The 17864-nt window shown below is 46.5% G+C and overlaps 1 protein-coding gene across 2 annotated transcripts in view; it reads right to left on the bottom strand.

Annotated features, from left to right (window-relative positions):
* The window catches only part of BRINP3 (BMP/retinoic acid inducible neural specific 3), a 257252-nt gene extending 240288 nt beyond the window's left edge, over nucleotides 1–16964 (bottom strand). Inside the window, exon 1 of one of the 2 annotated variants that reach the window (XM_083506770.1) lies at nucleotides 15831–16964. The gene's annotated coding sequence lies outside the window, so the exon portion shown is untranslated. Of the gene's footprint in view, nucleotides 1–12988; nucleotides 13713–15830 lie in introns of those variants that run through there. The other variant, XM_083506771.1, reaches the window with a different exon arrangement.
* Nucleotides 16965–17864: the final 900 nt, after the last annotated feature.

The following is a 17864-nucleotide window of genomic DNA, read 5'->3' as shown; positions in this document are numbered from 1 at the left end:
GTGTAAATTGCATTTTTTTAAAAACTTGAGACAAATTCATAGAAGAAGAATGTGGTAAGCCATGATAGGGAAGTCAGTCAATCAAAGACATATTAGCCATGAGCACTTCCATATTCAAAGGAAACACATTCCTGAATATCACATGTTATGGACAAAAATCAGAGAAAGAATGTTGTCATTATGGGCCATTATTGCAGTCAAACCAACAATTCATTCTTTGCCCGGTTGGCACATAAAGGGTCTAAGGCTCACAGAACTTTCTTGTAAAATTGGCTAGAGAGGACTCTGAGATCACTACCTTTGTCTACCTTGACAGGAAGCTGTAACACTACATCCTTCTTTTCTTCCTGCCTAGAAAGCCTCCTCTTTCTCCACAGTTCTTCCAAGATGCCCACACGTGCAGAGTTCAGACACCGTTCTTGAATTAACATCTTGTACTTTGGTAACTTACACAGTAGTTATAAACTATCTTTCATTTTGCTCCTGTAACTGATGCTTCAAGACCAAGATTATGTGAGTAAATACTACTTTTATTACTTCACAAAACAACGTGTGTATGATTGTTGTTTTTAAGGGGGTAATACTAGGAAAATCCAATCTGCTTCAAAGCATCCTGGATTATTGTTTTTAGAAGGTTAAATCAACCTTGCATTAGCTTCCAAATTTAAGCTGCAAAGGATGGTACCATTAAAGCTAGGGCATGCAACTGTACTACTTTTGGTTCTCTGGGTTTAATCATTCATAAAGAATATACATTCATCGAATGCTTGTTATATTACAGTCACTTGAGTGACTGAGAAGACCGAGGTTAGACTCTTGCTTCATGAGCAATTTTGCACAAATCCCAGTTGTCCTTATCTCTTAAAGGTTAACCTGTAGCCCACAAATTGCAATCTCAAACACATTTGCCTTAAGTGAAATCAATGGTATACAAATGAATGACGTCCCCTGGAGTTATAACTTGCTGGTTACTTACACTTTTGCCTGTCAAAAACTCATCTGAGGATCCTACATTTTAGTCAGATCTGTGGCTAGTTTCATGGTATTGTTATGAGAATTATAAGGTCTAAGATATAAAATAAATGTTCATAAATGTACCAGACAAACACATACATAAATATATGAACCACAGGTCTGAAACAGTACAAGAAAACAGTCCCGAAACCATTTTGACTCTCCCAAATTGACCTCAAATGTTTCTCTGCAAGGAGGAAGGAAATGGGAAAACCTCCCCATTGTCTTCTTTGCTCAGAAATCCTGTCTTAAGGGCATATCTGTGTGTGAATAGGGTGAGCCTATGACCTGGATTCAGGAACTGAGTATTTACCATCACAAAAGAATGGCCAGGATGCCCAGCTAAAAGCAATCAGTGACCATTATTAGGTATCCTGGCAGACAGGTTTCTGCTGTAGACCGCCCCTTCAGTGATGTATGTATCCATTCACTGAACGTATCCATTCTTAAGGAAATCAGCCCTGAGTGCTCACTGGAAGGACAGATTGTGAAGCTGAGGGTCCAATACTTTGGCCACCTCATGAGAAGAGAAGACTCCCTAGAAAAGACCCTGATGTTGGGAAAGATTGAGGGCACAAGAAGAAGGGGACGACAGAGGATGAGATGGTGGGACAGTGTTCTCGAAGCTACGAACATGAGCCTGACCAAACTGAGGGAGGCAGTGGAAGACAGGAGTGCCTGGCGTGCTCTGGTCCATGGGGTCATGAAGAGTCAGACACAACATATAAGAGCTTGCACACCAATGTTCTGGGTTCCCCCTCCCTGTGTGGGGTGAGTGGGGGACCCTCTTGCAACAGTTTAATAAAGATCAGGCTTACTAGCCACTTTGCTTCTCGATATTCTCTGGTTGGCCTCTGTTATTTTCTCCTACTGATAGAGAAACCTATATAAGGATTCTATATGGGCTCTTGGGAACCCCATAAGGGAAAAGGAACAAGTTTTTTTTTCTTATAAAAGTATGAAAAATAATGAGAAATTATAGCCCTAGCATTCAACCAGTACAGCTTGCTTCTAGTACCCATTGACAGGCTGCTCAAATCTTTCCCTTGCCTCATAAAATGGAAACAATGCTCATTTAACTATTTTGCAAAGCCATCCAGACATACAAATGAAAGGGACACATCTTATGAACTGTATGCCACTATTCTGGGATAGTGGGCCAGATCTTACCCCACCCCAAGCTGCGCTGTCTGGCCCCTGGACGTCCTTCCAAAATTCAGTCCAAGTACAATAAAATGTTTGGTCACAGTATCGATCTTCCCAAGCTGTTAGAGAGATAGGCATATGGAAAGATTGATAGATAGCGTCCGTAACCCTTTAAGGTCACTTTCATCTTTTTCAGATTTTGGACGTAATATTTATATAGTACAGTGATGGTGAATCTTTTATAGACCGAGTGCCCAAACTGCAACCCAAAACCCACTTATTTATTGCAAAGTGCCAACACGGCAATCTAACCTAAATACTGAGGTTTTAGTTTAGAAAACAACAACTCATACATAAACATATTTTGTCCTAAAAGAAAAACACAGTAACAGAGCTTTTGATGATACAAACAACGCTTTACTGGCTAAGGGAGCTGGCGCATAGCTTCCGGGTCATGTGGCCAGCATGACTAAGCTGCTTCTGGCGAACCAGAGCAGCGCAACGGGAGCTCAGCCCATTGCGGGGATTCAAACCGCCAACCTTGTGATCGGCAAGTCCTAGGCTCTGTGGTTTAACCCACAGTGCCACCTGCGTCCCTCCAATAGAAATACACGCACACATATTGCAAGGAATCAGTTCCTTCAATTTTCCATCCATGTAAAATGAGTAAGTGCACACAAATTTGGAGCCTACCTTATTTTAGGTGGGACGGGGTGTGGGGAGTCTTCATGCTACTACATTACATTCCCCACCCCAGTTGTGCTTCTGACACAGTGGGTCATACAGCATCACCACTTGTTATTCAGCATCACTCACCGATTGGGGGAGGGGGAATTCATAGGCAATGTCAATACAACCAAGGTTACAATGGTCAAAACATGAAAAAAGGACTTCCCATGGGGTATATTGTTCAATTCCAAAAAGGCACGCACACACACCGTCTTAGCCAGAAACTCCAGTAATTTAACTTATATTAAGGTGAATGTTTGTAACAGTCAAATCAAGCACCAGTGGTACAGCCATTGACTGCAGTAATTACCATTTTTTGGTTTATACAGAGAGAGAGAGAGAGTCTTGCTGAATAATGCTAACATTCTTGGAGAATTGGATGAGCAGCTGGGTTAATTAATGCCTCTTACTGAGAATAAGCATTCCTGCCTCTGCCAGGGCAGAAGATCCTGAGAGATAGAGATGTGCTTGTTTGGCTAATAGTCCCCATATTTTCAGTTTTTGGTCTGAAGACACAGTGATGTGGATGGGACTGATTCTAATTTGGATGTGGTCGCTATTACATGAGCTTCCTAATTACAGTGCAAACATTTATCTATGTTGATGTTAATGTTATGTTTTCCTAGTAACTCTTAAATGCCTTGCCTTTTCTTTTTTTCTGAACAAAAAAGAACGTCTCGTGGTACCTTAAAGATAAACAAATTATATAATGGCCTAAGTGTTGGTGGTATATATTAGACAGTGAGGTGAGAAGGAAATTAAATGAATGCAATACTGCCTGGTAATTGCACCATCGACTTGAGCAGTTCACAATAAACATAGGTTGCAAGGTTGTCTGCCCTATCTTTTCAGGTGTTATACTGTGGTTAATGCTTAGAATCATAGAATCATAGAGTTGGAAGAGACCACAAGAGCTATCGAGTCCAACCCCCTGCCAAGCAGGAAACATAAGTGTTATACTTAAGAACATCACCAGGACCTGCCCCTATATCACAGCTCCCAGGCCTGAAATCTCAAGGTCTGGGATGTTCTTGACCTGGCAACCCTATGTACTATATCAGTGGTAGCGAACCTATGGCTCGCATGCCGGGGGGAGGGGGCACTCAGAGCCCTCTTTGTGGGCACGCAGGCCGTCATCCCCGCACACAGCCGGCAGAAGCGAGGGCAGCGCACTGAGTCCTCAGCTCAACTTGGGCAGCTGGAGCAACATGTGCATGGCAGGAAACAGTGCGGCAGGAGCGGGATGCGATGCCCATCAGGGCACCGATTCTCTCCAAAATGGGGGGGTCACAGCTATTCTTTGGCCCGAGATCATTGCACCCAATTGCCCTGAGGATATTGTGGCAATTAGTATTTTGCATGAGTGGGTTGCAATTATGATGGTGGGCTCTCAGTTTCAGATGCCTCACGAGCAGGATAGGAAAGAGCCAAAATCCCCAAACTGGCTCATCTGCTTCAGTGCCTTTAGGGCTCCTTTTGCTCAGCCGCTCAGCGTGGGATGCCCAGACCGAGAAGGCGCACTCGTGGCCAGGGAGGGCATTGGTCCCATTTGGGTACATGACGTTATCCCCAAGCAAGCGCTCATGTTGTTTTCAGAAGCTGGGTTTGGATCCTGGGACTTGTGTCCGAGTAGAAGTGCCTCAGGTGGGGGGGGGGTGCAAAACGGAGCCACAACCCCCAGGATGTGCATTTTCCCTTGGGGAGCCTCCGCTATGGGTGGGGAGAACACAGCACTCTGCACATGCTCAGAGGCGTCCTGCCACATTGATGGACCGCTAAGAGTTCCGAGTAGCTGCCAGAAGGCCCTTGGTGCTGGACCTCAGTGTCCAGGCTGGATGATGGGGGTGGAGACGCTCATTCAGGTATACAGGACTGAGGCTGTTTAGGGCTTTAAAGGTCAGCACCAACACTTTGAATTGTGGTCGGAAACGTTCTGGGAGCCAATGAAGATCTCTCAGGACCGGTGTTATATGGTCTCGGTGGCCACTCCCAGTCACCAGTGTAGCTGCCACATTCTGGATTAATTGCAGTTTCCGAGTCACCTTCAAAGGTAGCCCCACGTAGAGAGCATTGCAGTAGTCCAAGCGGGAGATAACCTCTTTCTCCTTTCCCTGCCAAGAGCTGCTTCCCCCTATGTTTCTGCATGAGTCTTTGATATCAGACAATTGAAAAGAGCCAAATACAGAGCAGTGACTCATTGTTACTGTTTCCCCAAGTGCAGTGATGGGTGTTTATCTATAGGAATGAATGGCAACCACTTTACTGAAGTGAAGGCAAGGGGTTAACCAGGGGCACAACTGGGGTAGAGCTAAACCTGTTCCGTACTGCTATTAGCACCAGAGATTGAGAATCATTCCTGCCCCTAGCTGCATCCATGGTTCTGTTCCTTAGTCATACTAAAGCATGGCATTGCTCAGAACTGATATAGCTAGATAAACCATAATGTGCTCCTCCTGCAGATAGACTAGAAACATGCAACTGCTGTAATTTTGCATGCCAGAAAAAAATCCCCCAGTTTCCCAGAGGTTTCATTACCCCACTTCAAAAACAGGAAAGGAAAAAAGATAAAGAATTTTGAGATATCAGAAATAATTGGTGAAGTCAGTTTTAAGTATGATTCTCCTTTATTAGTTATGTAGGTATTTTATGTGAGATGGTTTTAACTGATTGCGTTATTATATTTTGTTGTATTTTATTTTGCTGTAAACCACTATTATTTGGCTATTGTGGAATAATAGGGTGGTATAAGAATATTATTTATGTGAAATGGTTTTAACTGATTGCGTTATTATATTTTGTTGTATTTTATTTTGCTGTAAACCACTGTTATTTGGCTATTTTGGAAAAGGGTGGTATAGGAATATTAAGAGGTAGACAAATGCAGAACAGATATAAGAGAGGGATTCTTAGCCCCCTCCCGCAATTTTCCAACTAGAGCTGACAAAACTAATGCTTCGTTTACACACAGAAACACTTCCTTCAAAATGATGTTACTGGATGCTTCTAGTGACTAGTCGGATCAACTGAATATAATCATCTGATTGAAGACTGATCCAAATGGAAACAGCTTCCTAAATAATTAAGTCTACCCTGAATTCAGTGGTGGGGAAAGTCAGTCTAATGAAAATTAACTTGAAGGGATGCTTGTTCACATCAGGGCTCAAAGGAGAACAGGGCATAAAATTGGCGACTTTTCGACTCACGTGTGTCTAGGTTTGCTTTTTTGTTGAACCAACTCTGCCTTCTGCAGCGAGAGAGCTTCACTGTCCTCATATGCTTGTTTGTGTGTCTCCAATTTTAGATTTTTTTACTTGGAGCTCTGGCATTTCATCAGTGAACACCCGGAGCACGAAACACTGTTTCACTAAGCATATGCTGGAGTGGTAATAAAAGACTACAGGAAATTAGAATCTCTTTTTCCCCAAGTTACATTAAGATTCTCAGATAAAATTGTTCAGGTTCCCTACTTGGTCTATGGAATTATAATAGCTACGCAACTCAGCTAGCAACTGAGCGTAAGATGACTGTCCCTTCAGTAAATGTATATTGGTGCAATTTACACATATTGTATTCTCAAGGCAAGGCATTTCCCTGGCATATTATGCTCCAGGGACCATTTTTCTCCCATATTAAGAATGTGCTGGACGTGGTGCATCTGATACCTTTCCTGAACTCAGATTATTCTCTGGAAATCATACCAGAGTGTGCTCTTGCCTACAAGATTCCTATTTCAGTTTTATTGTTCAGTCCATTATGGCTTATTTTAGAAGAGCACCCATTTGTCACACTGAAGAATGGGTGCATGAAATTCTATTAAATCACAGGAGATTCTTCCAAACAATATATCAGGACATCTTCTCCCAAAACTTGTGAACTGCTCTGCTTTCTCTGGATGTCCAAAGGCTCACTTATTGCAGAGGGGTGGGGCTTACTAGAAGTCATCAGAAACAGCCTACATCAGGACTCAACAGACTTGCTCAAACACACTTGCCATATATCCGTCCACATAATCTAGAGTGCAATGCACCCCAAGCAGCAAGCAGCTGAGAATGTTGCATACACAGCAGATCATTGCATGTGATATGCAGCCATATCCCATTCATGTTTACTCAGAAGAAAGTCTCAATGAGCTCAGTGGGAATTATTCCAAACTAGGTGTGCATCATAGGGACACGGGTGGTGCTGTGGGTTAAAACACAGAGCCTAGGGCTTGCCGATCAGAAGGTTGGCGGTTCGAATCCCCGCGATGGGGTGAGCTCCTGTTGCTCGGTCCCTGCTCCTGCCAACCTAGCAGTTCGAAAGCACATCAAAGTGCAGGTAGATAAATAGGTACCGCTCCGGAGGGAAGGTAAACGGCGATTCCATGCGCTGCTCTGGTTCGCCAGAAGCGGCTTAGTCATACTGGCCACATGGCCCGGAAGCTGTCTGCCGGCTCCCTCAGCCAGTAAAGCGAGATGAGCGCCGCAACCCCAGAGTCGACCACGACTGGACCTAATGGTCAGGGGTCCCTTTACCTTTACTAGGTGTGCATCATAAACCAAGCCACAAAAATCAACAGCCAAGCCATCTAGGTTGCTTGCAAATATAAGCAGGGGGAAACTATCTTTTGCAAATGAGTGCCCTTAATACTCAAAGAGCATAATAGGCCTTTGGTGCAAAGAATAAAGCTGAACATAGGACACAGCATTTTACCAAGTCAGTATTGTCGAAACTCACCAGCAGCTACTTTCCAGAGTTTCAGGCAGACGTCTCTCCCAGCTTGAACCAAGGACCTTTTGCATGCAGAAAGCATTTGCTCCACCTCTAATCAATGGTCCTTCTCTTTCCTTTTGGGTTTACTAAAAAGGAAGTTACTGGGATGCAAGGAAAACATGCTGACTAAGAGAGGAAGCTATCACCTGGGAAGAATCCCATTCTAAGTCTGAGAGAACAATAGATTGAGAGAACAATAGGCTTGCCTTTCTCCCCATCCCCCACCCAGTGCCAGATTTATGTATAATCTAAACAAGCTATAGTTTAGGGCCCCACTCTCTTGGGGCCCCCAAAATTATTTAAAGGGAAAAAAGACTGGATGTACATTTCCAAAATATAAAACAAATAAAATAAAACCTACGCGCAGCTACCGAGTTGTATGTTGTGTAGGCTCCTATGATGTAAGTAATGGGCCCCGCCTGCTAGCTTGCACCCTAAAATATCAGTGGTTTGCTCATTTCTATATATAGGGTGCCTACATTCTGCATGTGCAAATGGCTTTAGATACCTATTAGGTCCATAAATTACCATATAGCATATATTCAACACAAAAAACAGTGACAATTTGATGTTGACAAAGGACAGCTGGATGTATAAATGGCCCCATTACCTTCAGTAGCTTAGGACCTCATCAAACCTAAATCCAGCCCTGCCCCCACCCCTCCAGCTGCAACAAAAAGATAATAAATACCAGCCTGCCTCACCCAAGTCATGTCCCATTGGGGCCCTGAGAACTGAAGGCAATAATTTTTCTTGATGTGCTGCTGTTTGAAGGCAATAATGTCAGTGATGGAGGAAAAAACCTTGCTAGCCCCAAAGCATGGCCTCAACTGAAAGCATCATGTAAAATGCTACACAACCAAGGAACACTCTGCACCCACACACTTCCATACACACACCAAGTAGGAAAAGAAACAGGAATGCAGGTGGGAACATCTGCAATGATTGAGAGGTTAAAAAACAAACAAGTCCCTTCCTACCCACGGCTGGCAACCCAACAGGGATTCTACTTGAGGAAACCCAATTCTCCTTATATTGAGCTGAGGTGCAACTGAAGCCCTGCCAACCTGTGTCATTAAGACAGAAACATAGAACAAAGCAGTGACCACAGTGACCATATCAACAATGAAGAGAATTCTCGATTTGTGTCTTTCAGCTCTCAGAAAGCCTGGGAGGTTCAGACACGGACTGTACCCTCTGAAAGATGCTTAGGGGTGTAGTTTGCAAAGCCCACCATATAGAAAGGGCAAGGTTCTGACCACATCTGATTATCCTCAGAGAGCATCATTTTTACACACCGAGTGACTGAATCAAGTGGTGCTAAGTATTAGGTATGCATGCTAAAAGATAATTATTTTATAGACGTGAAGAGAAATTTAAGATGTCCGTTTTTCGCTGAGAATACTGCAATTGTTACTATGACATACAGAAACAAAATAAAAATGAGAAGGCCTTCAAGTTTTAGTTGTAAAAAGAATTTAATGTATCAAAAAGTGAGGCAGTGGACCTTCCTGACTCCACCTCCCATTTAAATCCCCCCCCCAATGAAATCTGAAATTATGTCACCCGTAATCTGCCTCTTATGAACTTTACACAGCCAGCTAAACATTCTGAAGTCCCCCATATTTAACCCTCCCTCCCCCAAATAAGCCACAATGGGTTTTGCTTCCATAACTCTAGCATGACTTGGCTTGTGATTCTAGCTACAGCAGAGCAAATCCCACACACCCTCCAGTGGAGCTCTTGTCTGGGTAAACATACACAGAACTGGGCTGCATGGCATTTTATAGAAATCCAACACAATCACTTTCTCCTCCAGACTGGAAGTCATTCCTATGCATATGTACTCAAAAATAAGTCTTAGTAGGTTCAGTTGGGTTTCCACCCTGTTCTAAATGGTATCAGTGTCTATATTGACTTGCTGAGGTCTTTAGCTCATTTTTTTTGTTTTGCTTTTACGCACGCACGCACACACACACACACACATCTTCCTAAAGGCTCATCTTGTCTCTCTCATATGTAGAGAAGGAAGGAAGGAAGGAAGGAAGGAAGGAAGGAAGGAAGGAAAGAAAGAAAGAAAGAAAGAAAGAAAGAAAGTTCTGCTTAATGCTTAAGCCTCATAATTGAAAGAGCCCATTTGATTATATTGCAAAATGGTCACCCAATGAAGGGAGTTTCATTTTATGGTGCAGTCAACTGAAAATAAAAAGAAATGTCTTGAGATAGCTCTGTGATGGAGTCACTCACCAAAGGATGCAATTTAACACTTAATGGCATTTGCACAGGAAAGGCAGCAAAAGGCTATTGCCTAGGCTGCTCCTCTCACCTATTTAAAAGCCCATCACTCTGTGACTGTTGCAAAACAAGCCTACAAAAACCATGGTCAGCGTCTCTTCTTCTGGTGCACCTTCTGCTCTACCTTCTCCTTTTTGTCCATATTCCACCCAGTTTCCCATCCCTCTTGCCCTTGAAGCAAACACAAGTTGAGAAATGTCTCCAATCAAATTAGCCTTCGGGAAACCTCTTCCTTTAACAAACTTGCATAAAGGGCTCCTAGCCACAGAAAGCACCTTGGCAGGAAAGTATATGAAGATAAGCAAGCTCTTGGGCTTCTCTGCATAAATTAGAAAACTTAACTGGGCAGTGTGATTCTCAAGTAGGAAAAGTGACAAAACACCAGCACAGCCTATTCGGTGTTCCCCTGATGGGAGCAGAAGCTTAGTGCTGGAGTCAGCAGTGGACTCAAACCATCTGAGATTTCTGGAGTCTGCTACCATCTGGCTGCAAAAGTGAGACACGCCTCAGTGAGAATTCCCTAATACCTGTCGTGGTGGGAAGAAACAATGCTCCAGACTTCACACACACACACACACACACACACACACACACAATAACAGAAAGAGAGACTTGCAGTGTCTATTTAAAGAACATTTGGGAACCCTGTGTGCTCCCTATTCTTGACCCTATTCTTTGACATTTTCAAAGCTGTGGTCTTTCAATTATACTCTCTCAACAGTCCCGTGTTATTATTCCAATTTGTGTTGAGATGTTGGGGAAGGAAGGAAGGAAGGAAGGAAGGAAGGAAGGTAAGTAAGTTTGGTTTAAGCTTATGCCTCATAATTCCAACGCAGGAATCTCAGCTAAAGCATCCATAACAGATGGCCATCCAAGGAAGGAGAATTCACAAGCTCCCATGGAAGACCGTTCCACCGTCAAACAGCTCCTACTGTCAAAAAGTATTTCCTGATGTTAAGTCAGAGACTCCTTTCATGGGGTAGAACAGGGGAGTATTTGGGGGACCTGATTCAGCCTCTGCATATTTTCCAATTTGGGGTCTTCTTGGGCATGAACAGGCCAGCAGAGAGCTATTACACGTAAGAGATTTCATATCACCTCAGATTCAGTGCTTACAGTTCATGCATTCATATGCCGATGGCACCATGCGAGTAGCCCCCAAGGGTAATTGGGTGATGGATACCAAATTAATGGTGTTGGAACTTCAGGGAAGGGATTTACTGAACTCCTTGTTCCTCTGCCTATGTATTCCTGTCCTGTGTAACTTCTATTAGAGCATGAATGCAGAGGATAAGGTAAAGGGACCCCTGACCGTTAGGTCCAGTCGTGACCGACTCAGGGGTTGCGGCACTCATCTCGCTTTATTGGCCAAGGGAGCCGGCATACAGCTTCCGGGTCATGTGGCCAGCATGACTAAGCCACACAGCAGCACACAGAAATGCCGTTTACCTTCCTGCTGGAGTGGTACCTATTTATCTACTTGCACTTTGTGCTTTCGAGCTGCTAGGTTGGCAGGAGCAGGGACCAAGCAACAAGAGCTCACCCCATCGTGGAGATTCGAACCGCCGACCTTTTGATCGGCAAGCCCTAGGCTCTGTGGTTTAACCCACAGCGCCACCCGCTGTATGTGACAATTGAGAAAGGACCACCAAAGCAACATTTCACCAAATTAAACCGTTGGTCCGCCCAACTCAGGATTTTCTTCACTGACTGACAACTTCAGGGTTGCCCAGCTCTTATATGGATGGAACCTGGGACATTTTGCATGGAAAGCAGAGGTTCTACCCCTAAGCTACAATCCTCATTGCATACCAGTGTGCATGAAACCACATGGTGAAGTGGTCAGCCTCCAGTCTCCTACCATATGGCTGATGATTTGGTGCAGATGTCCTTGATGTCTGGCAAAGCATTACAGAAACAACAATAGACAACGTGCTGTAGATGCATCTCACTTCATTCTAAAGAGGTGTCAGGATTCACATACATGTAGGTGGGCATGGGACACCATGCGCAAAACCACCCACATCCAAATCTTATCACATCCTACTCAATCCATCCTGGCCTTTCGTTTTGGCCGTAATCAGTTCCTCGTGCACTCTGCAATTCCCCAAAACTAGGAAATCAACAGAACCACGGCTGCCATACCTTGCGATGAAAGGGAAAAGTCACCATATTCTGAGCTGCATTTTAATGAAGGCTGGCAGTGAAAGCAGGAGGAAAGCCACACAAGAAACGTGCACCCTCTTGTACTTTGCATACTGATCTGTGCAACCCTGCCTAGTCTCCCTGTCGAGCCCATACTGAAAACTTGCACTGAAGAGTCATCAAAGCTAGGACTGGAACAGAGGTGATCATCATAATCTTGGTCCATTAAAAAAAGAGGGGGGGGAGAGAGAGAGAGAAGAGAGACTACATCCGTTTTGCTGTCTGGAGATCATGCCCCTTAAGGGAGAATTATTCCTCCAACCCCACAATATTATTGAGCTGTGCCACCTCTTTAAAAATCAAATCACACAAGCAAAAAATGTCACAGGCTGCTGAATGAGCCTTTAGGATTTTATCTCTCTCCCCCCCCCCCTTCCCCACATCTTTCCTGATTGGTGTGGCATTCCTAGCGGTGCCTCCCCACCCCCGGTAAATAGTATTGAACAAGAAACAACACATTAAAGCTGATGGAGATTTTCGCCCGTGAAGCATGCCGCTTGCTCGCTCGCTGCCTGCAAATGCCCATTAAGACACCATTAATTGCATTGATTTATTTGCAAGCGATGCGCAGAAGGATGTTTGCTCGCCTCCCCTGCAAAGCCTGGCAGCCTCCGCTGCCCACCCCCGCCGTTTTACACCCCAAATCGACCCCCTGTTGCCATCTCTCGTCACTGTCACCAAGTTCTTTTCAGTGACACTGGGAGCACCTCAGCACCCACCTTCTCTCTCCTTCACCCTCCTTGCACCAAACTGCACCCCCCCCTTCCCCACGATGACTCCAAACCCAGTGGTACAGTTCACCTTCGGGTAGCCTGTTAGGAGAGTCAGACGACGCGGAATCCCTTACCTATAGCTGGCTCGCCCGCGTCTGGCGTCCTCTGAAGCGCATCTATCTGATGATGCTCAAAGTTTCCGGATCCCCATGAGTTGAGCTAGCACGGCTGCAGCTGCTGCGAGCTCGGCTGCAGCTCCGCGGAAGTGCAATGGACTAGCTCTGCTTGGGGATCGGACTAATTGCACAAGTTCTGTCGGAAGAGGGTGGAAGGGGAAGGCCAGCGTTGGCAAGGAGGCAGAGAAAGAGAGAGAGAGGGATCTTCTTCTCTTGGTGAGGCTGGAAACTGCTGCAAAAATCCACGCACCGCCCGCCTGAGCAAGGTGACTCGTCTTCCCTCGCTCCAGCTGGTGGCAGAACAGCTGGGAAGGACACGCGGAAGGGGGTGGGCGGAAGGGAGGGGGCTTTACTCCGGTTTAATTAAACCGGAGCAACTCCTACCAACCGGATCTTCTCTTCGAGATCAGAGGGGAAAACGTCCACGCTTTATAACCTCCCCCCTTAAAGTGTCCTTAGGTCCCTTCACTCCACAGATGGATTAAAGTGGAATAGTTCATCCACGCGGATCGCTGTCCTAAAGAAGATTAGCTTTGGTCTGTCTGGTCCAATATTCTGTCCCCAGTCGTGGGTCAGAGAAGTGTCGTAGGAGACTGACAGGAAGGAGGGCATGATGAGGGCAATGGCTTTCGTTTTATCCCAAGGATCTGATCGTCAAAGGTGGTTCTGGGATTCCGACGAGGAACCCCTAAATTCCAGGACGCAGGTGAGGCTAACCTGAGGCCCTGAGGATGTAATGAACTCAACCTCCCCAGGCCACCCCACCCCCTCAAGCCAGTGTGGTTAATGGCCAGAGGTGATGGAATCTGGAGTCCATCTGGAAGGTCCGAAGGTTTCACACAAGTCTCTGCTGGAGAACAGCTACTCCAAGCGTTAGGTATTCCGATGACAAGTAGTAGTTCTGAGGGTTAGACTAATGAGCAAGCGCGTCCACCTGTAGTGGTCGTGAGAGTGCATCTTAACCACCACCACAGCCTGCCGCAGAACGGGGAGGGGGGGCACACGCTCATATGCCACTCACTGGGAGGGACATTTGCCCCCTTTGCTCTCCCTAATGGTCGCTTGCGAGTACAGAACTGGCAGGAATGATAATGTATTTATAGACTGCTTTGGAGAGTCTTCATGCTTTTTTATATACTGTACTAAAGAAAAGGTAAAGGACCCCAGACAATTGTTCACAAAAAACAGCAACAGCAAGAACCCCGCAAGATGGGCCAGCATTAGACAGATGAGGGGCCGAAAGCTTGCCTAAGGGCCCACCTGGCAGATTGGACTTAAGGTGTGCACTTAAAAAATTCCAAAATGGGAATGCAACCAACACGTGTTTGCAGACAGACGTCTGGCAAACACGCTTTTCGGGGAGTGAGAGTTGTCTGCAGCTGCTCCCTGCTGGATGGACCCCAAATGACAAACCCAAGTCTGCTGCCATGTAATGTGTGTAAAGCATCCTTGGCCTGTGTCGGTTGCCCTAGCCCCGAAATTTACCCGACACTGGTATGCATATATTGTATATAGCCCAGCGCATATTAATGCAATGAAGTGTGTGAGAGAGACAGACAGGCAGGCAGACAACAGGAAAAGTTACGCTCATCTGTCTTCTCCGGCCCCTGCAATTCCTCGCGCAGTTTATTTTTTTACAAATAAACTCTACACAAATAATAACGCAGGAGAGAGAGAGAGACTTGCAAGAAGATGTGAGCTCCGGAAGAGAGATCCCCGACCAGACAATCAGACTTCCTCAGCGTTTTGGAACCCTAGCTCAGTGAAATAGCATCTGCCTTGCATGCCCAGGGTGAAATGCAGCAACGGTCTGATTCCCTACCGGGAAGCTGTTGGGGGGCGGGGGGCGGCGGATTCGGAACCCAAATGCGACTCTCGCTTTCACAATTCCAAAAGCACCACCTTGAAAGGTCCCTTAAGGAATCCCACCTCCTAGTCGAATCTGGTGGGGAATCTTCCCCCTTTCTTGGACTGAGGGACTGGTTGAGCCCAGCCCTTCTTCTCCCCCAAATACTTCTTTAAGACCCCTCCCAGAAAATCTGGAAAGGGGAGAGTCTCCCACAAAGACCAAGTGGCGCCAGAGAGACACCCCAACGAGAAAGCTGTGAGATATGGGTGAGATCTTCTTCTTCTCTCCCATCAACCCTCCGAATAGGATGCCCACCAAGGGCAACGATGCCACCCCTCTCTGGATCTTCCACCACAAGCCCCCCCGACAAGTTAGCCCCTAGAAACCCAGGTGTTTGGCATGCCGCGAAACCAAGAGTGCGAATGACACATCGAGCTAGGGGTGCCTTTGGGGGAGACGTGAGAGTCCCGTGTGTCTCAAGTGAGCGAGTCAAGGCGCGATCAGAACCCGGAGCTTACAAACAAGGATCTGGTTTGTGTGCCTGTCATCTGCGGCACCAGAGAAAGGCAAGAGAGCACCCGCTCCCCATCCGTTTCAGCCTCCCAACATAATTTTCTTCCAGAAATGTAACATGTGGGGTGCAATTTGCCTCGCCCAGAAATGCACTCCCCAACACACAGTGCACCCCCTAACTCGTCATTTTCTCTCTGCTGTGTCTGCGTGAGGGAAGGGGTTAATAGAGGAATGGAATATCCATAGCATCAACAGGGGTTAAAAGCAGCAGAGCGACAGATTTGTTTAAGCTTCCCCTCTCTCTCCCTCCACCGATAATAAAATAAATTTAAAAAGTCACAGACAATAGCTCATCAAACTGGCGATCGCTAAACATTGTGGGGAGGAATTGATGGAGGCTTCCTTAAATCTGCCGTGCGTAAAAGGCGAGGCACTCACCGGGTGGAATTTCAGGAGGCGAGGTGTCTGGGCAGCAAGCGGTTCCACGAGGCGAGCGCGCATCCCATGGTAGTTCCAGAGGTTTGGATGCGCTTCAGAACGGCGGTGATGGACAGCGATGGGCGGCGTGGCGTGGGGGTGTCCACAGCGGGACGGTGGCATCCGCCAGAGCTTCCTTAGCGGCGCTGAGAGAGAGGGAGAGCCGAGTAACAACGAAGCACCGGGCAAGCGGTCTGCCGGACGGACGCGTGCGTGCGTGCCACAGAGCCCAGGAAACAATGAATGGATGTGAAAATAAAAAATAAAGGGAGACCGGACAAATGCAAAGGAAGAGTTGTGGGGAGGCAGGCGGGCGGGAGCTCAGAGTCAGAGAAGCGGAGATTTTAAAGCTGATCCTTTAAGGCAAAAAGTAGGTGGACGAGATTATATTCATCCAAAGAAACGGAGGCGAAGAGAGGCTGGCTCTGTGCGTAAAAACCACAGCAACCCAAGACCGAGTGAGCCAGGTGGTGCTGGAGAAGAAGCGAGGTTCAGAGAGAACTACAGGAGAAGGCTGGTCTCATCCTGATAGATATAGCGGCGGAGCTGATTTAGGGAGCTGGAGGGGAGGATCTAATGCGATTCGGGAGGAGGAAGAGGAGGGGGGAGATTGGGTGGGCAGGAAGAAAAGACTCTGTCTCTCCCTCGCTTTTGAAGGGCTTGGCACATCAGCCCCGCCACCTTCTTCCCAGGTTGCTAAAGAAACTCTTTCCAGAGACTCAGTGCAAATCTCTGCCCTTCCCTTCGGTTATATATAGTAACCGCGAAAGGCTACTTCTCTCAATAATTTTGTCCTAACAATCGCAACACGCCGGGAGGGAAACTCCGGTGAAACCAACCGGGAAAGGCACTGAGGAAACCAGCCAGCTGCCCGATCTTTCCGGGTTTGTTTTAATTTTGCAAGGAGCTGGAGGAGGGATGCTAAAGAGACGGCTGGGGAAGGGAGGCGGTAGTTCTCTGAGCCAACGCGTATAACCCAGTTTGCAAGACTCGCCGTGGGGATGTTATAATGGCACAGGCTCGAAGCAAAAGAGGGTTCAGAGGATGACCCTGGGTTTGTCTCTGTGGGACGGGAGAAGCTGGTATCGCCTCCCTCTGGCTCGGCGATCTTGCAAACCAGAGGGCGGGGAGATCAGCTTCTCTCCCTCCAGCCAGTCTCTCCACACGCACGTGATGTCTCGGCTCAGAAATCCAGGATGCGTGCGCGCGTGCATTTTTGCTACGCGCGGATTTGAGCAACATGCATGAAACTGACCAGAGGGATCGCTCGCTTTCTCTTTCGCAGCGAAGAGTCTACGCTTGCCTCGGCGCTAGTCTCCCTCTCTCAACCCCGCCTGGCTTTCTAATGTCGAAGAAGGGAGGGGGGCACATCTCCTTTGATTTCTTGCATTCCCATTGCACGCATGTTGACTCGGAAGTGAAAATCCCAGCGATGTCAGCGGGATTGACTCCAGAATAGTTTCAGAAGCACTTGAGGGAGAGCCATTGGGTGGAAGAGAGAAGGTGCAATCAGCTTACCCCAGCAAGGCAACGAGAAAAGAAAAGTAATCCTGATAAATGATCTAATTTTCTAATGCTAAGAGAAAACGGATCGTCTATTAATCTACTTGCCCTTCGCCATAAGAACAAGACAGTACTTGAGTCACTGGGACACCCCACAAACAAACAAAAGACACCCCCCATCATCCTTACCTATTTTAGCTTGAATATTAAGGGATGTAGGAAATACTTATTGCAGAGCTCTCTCCACCTGTTCTTATATTAGTGTCGAACGGAGCCAAGCGGTGACACCGGATTGCTCTTTTGCATTGCTAAGGAAGCCGCCGCTTTAGAAACCTCCAGTCTGATACTTTTGCAGCCTGACACCGGCTTCCCCGAGACTTCTCACAGTGGAAGGGTAATTTGCACTTAACAGTGTAAATCGCTGCCTCGCAGAGTGCTTTTCTCTTCAGGTATTTGCCTTCTGCTCTAACGTGGTGCCCGTTGCCATGCCTT

The sequence above is a fragment of the Podarcis liolepis genome, assembly GCF_965112155.1.
Source record: "Podarcis liolepis genome assembly, chromosome: 6".
NCBI classification, from domain to species: domain Eukaryota; kingdom Metazoa; phylum Chordata; class Lepidosauria; order Squamata; family Lacertidae; genus Podarcis; species Podarcis liolepis.
This window is presented reverse-complemented; position numbering and strand designations above follow the sequence as displayed.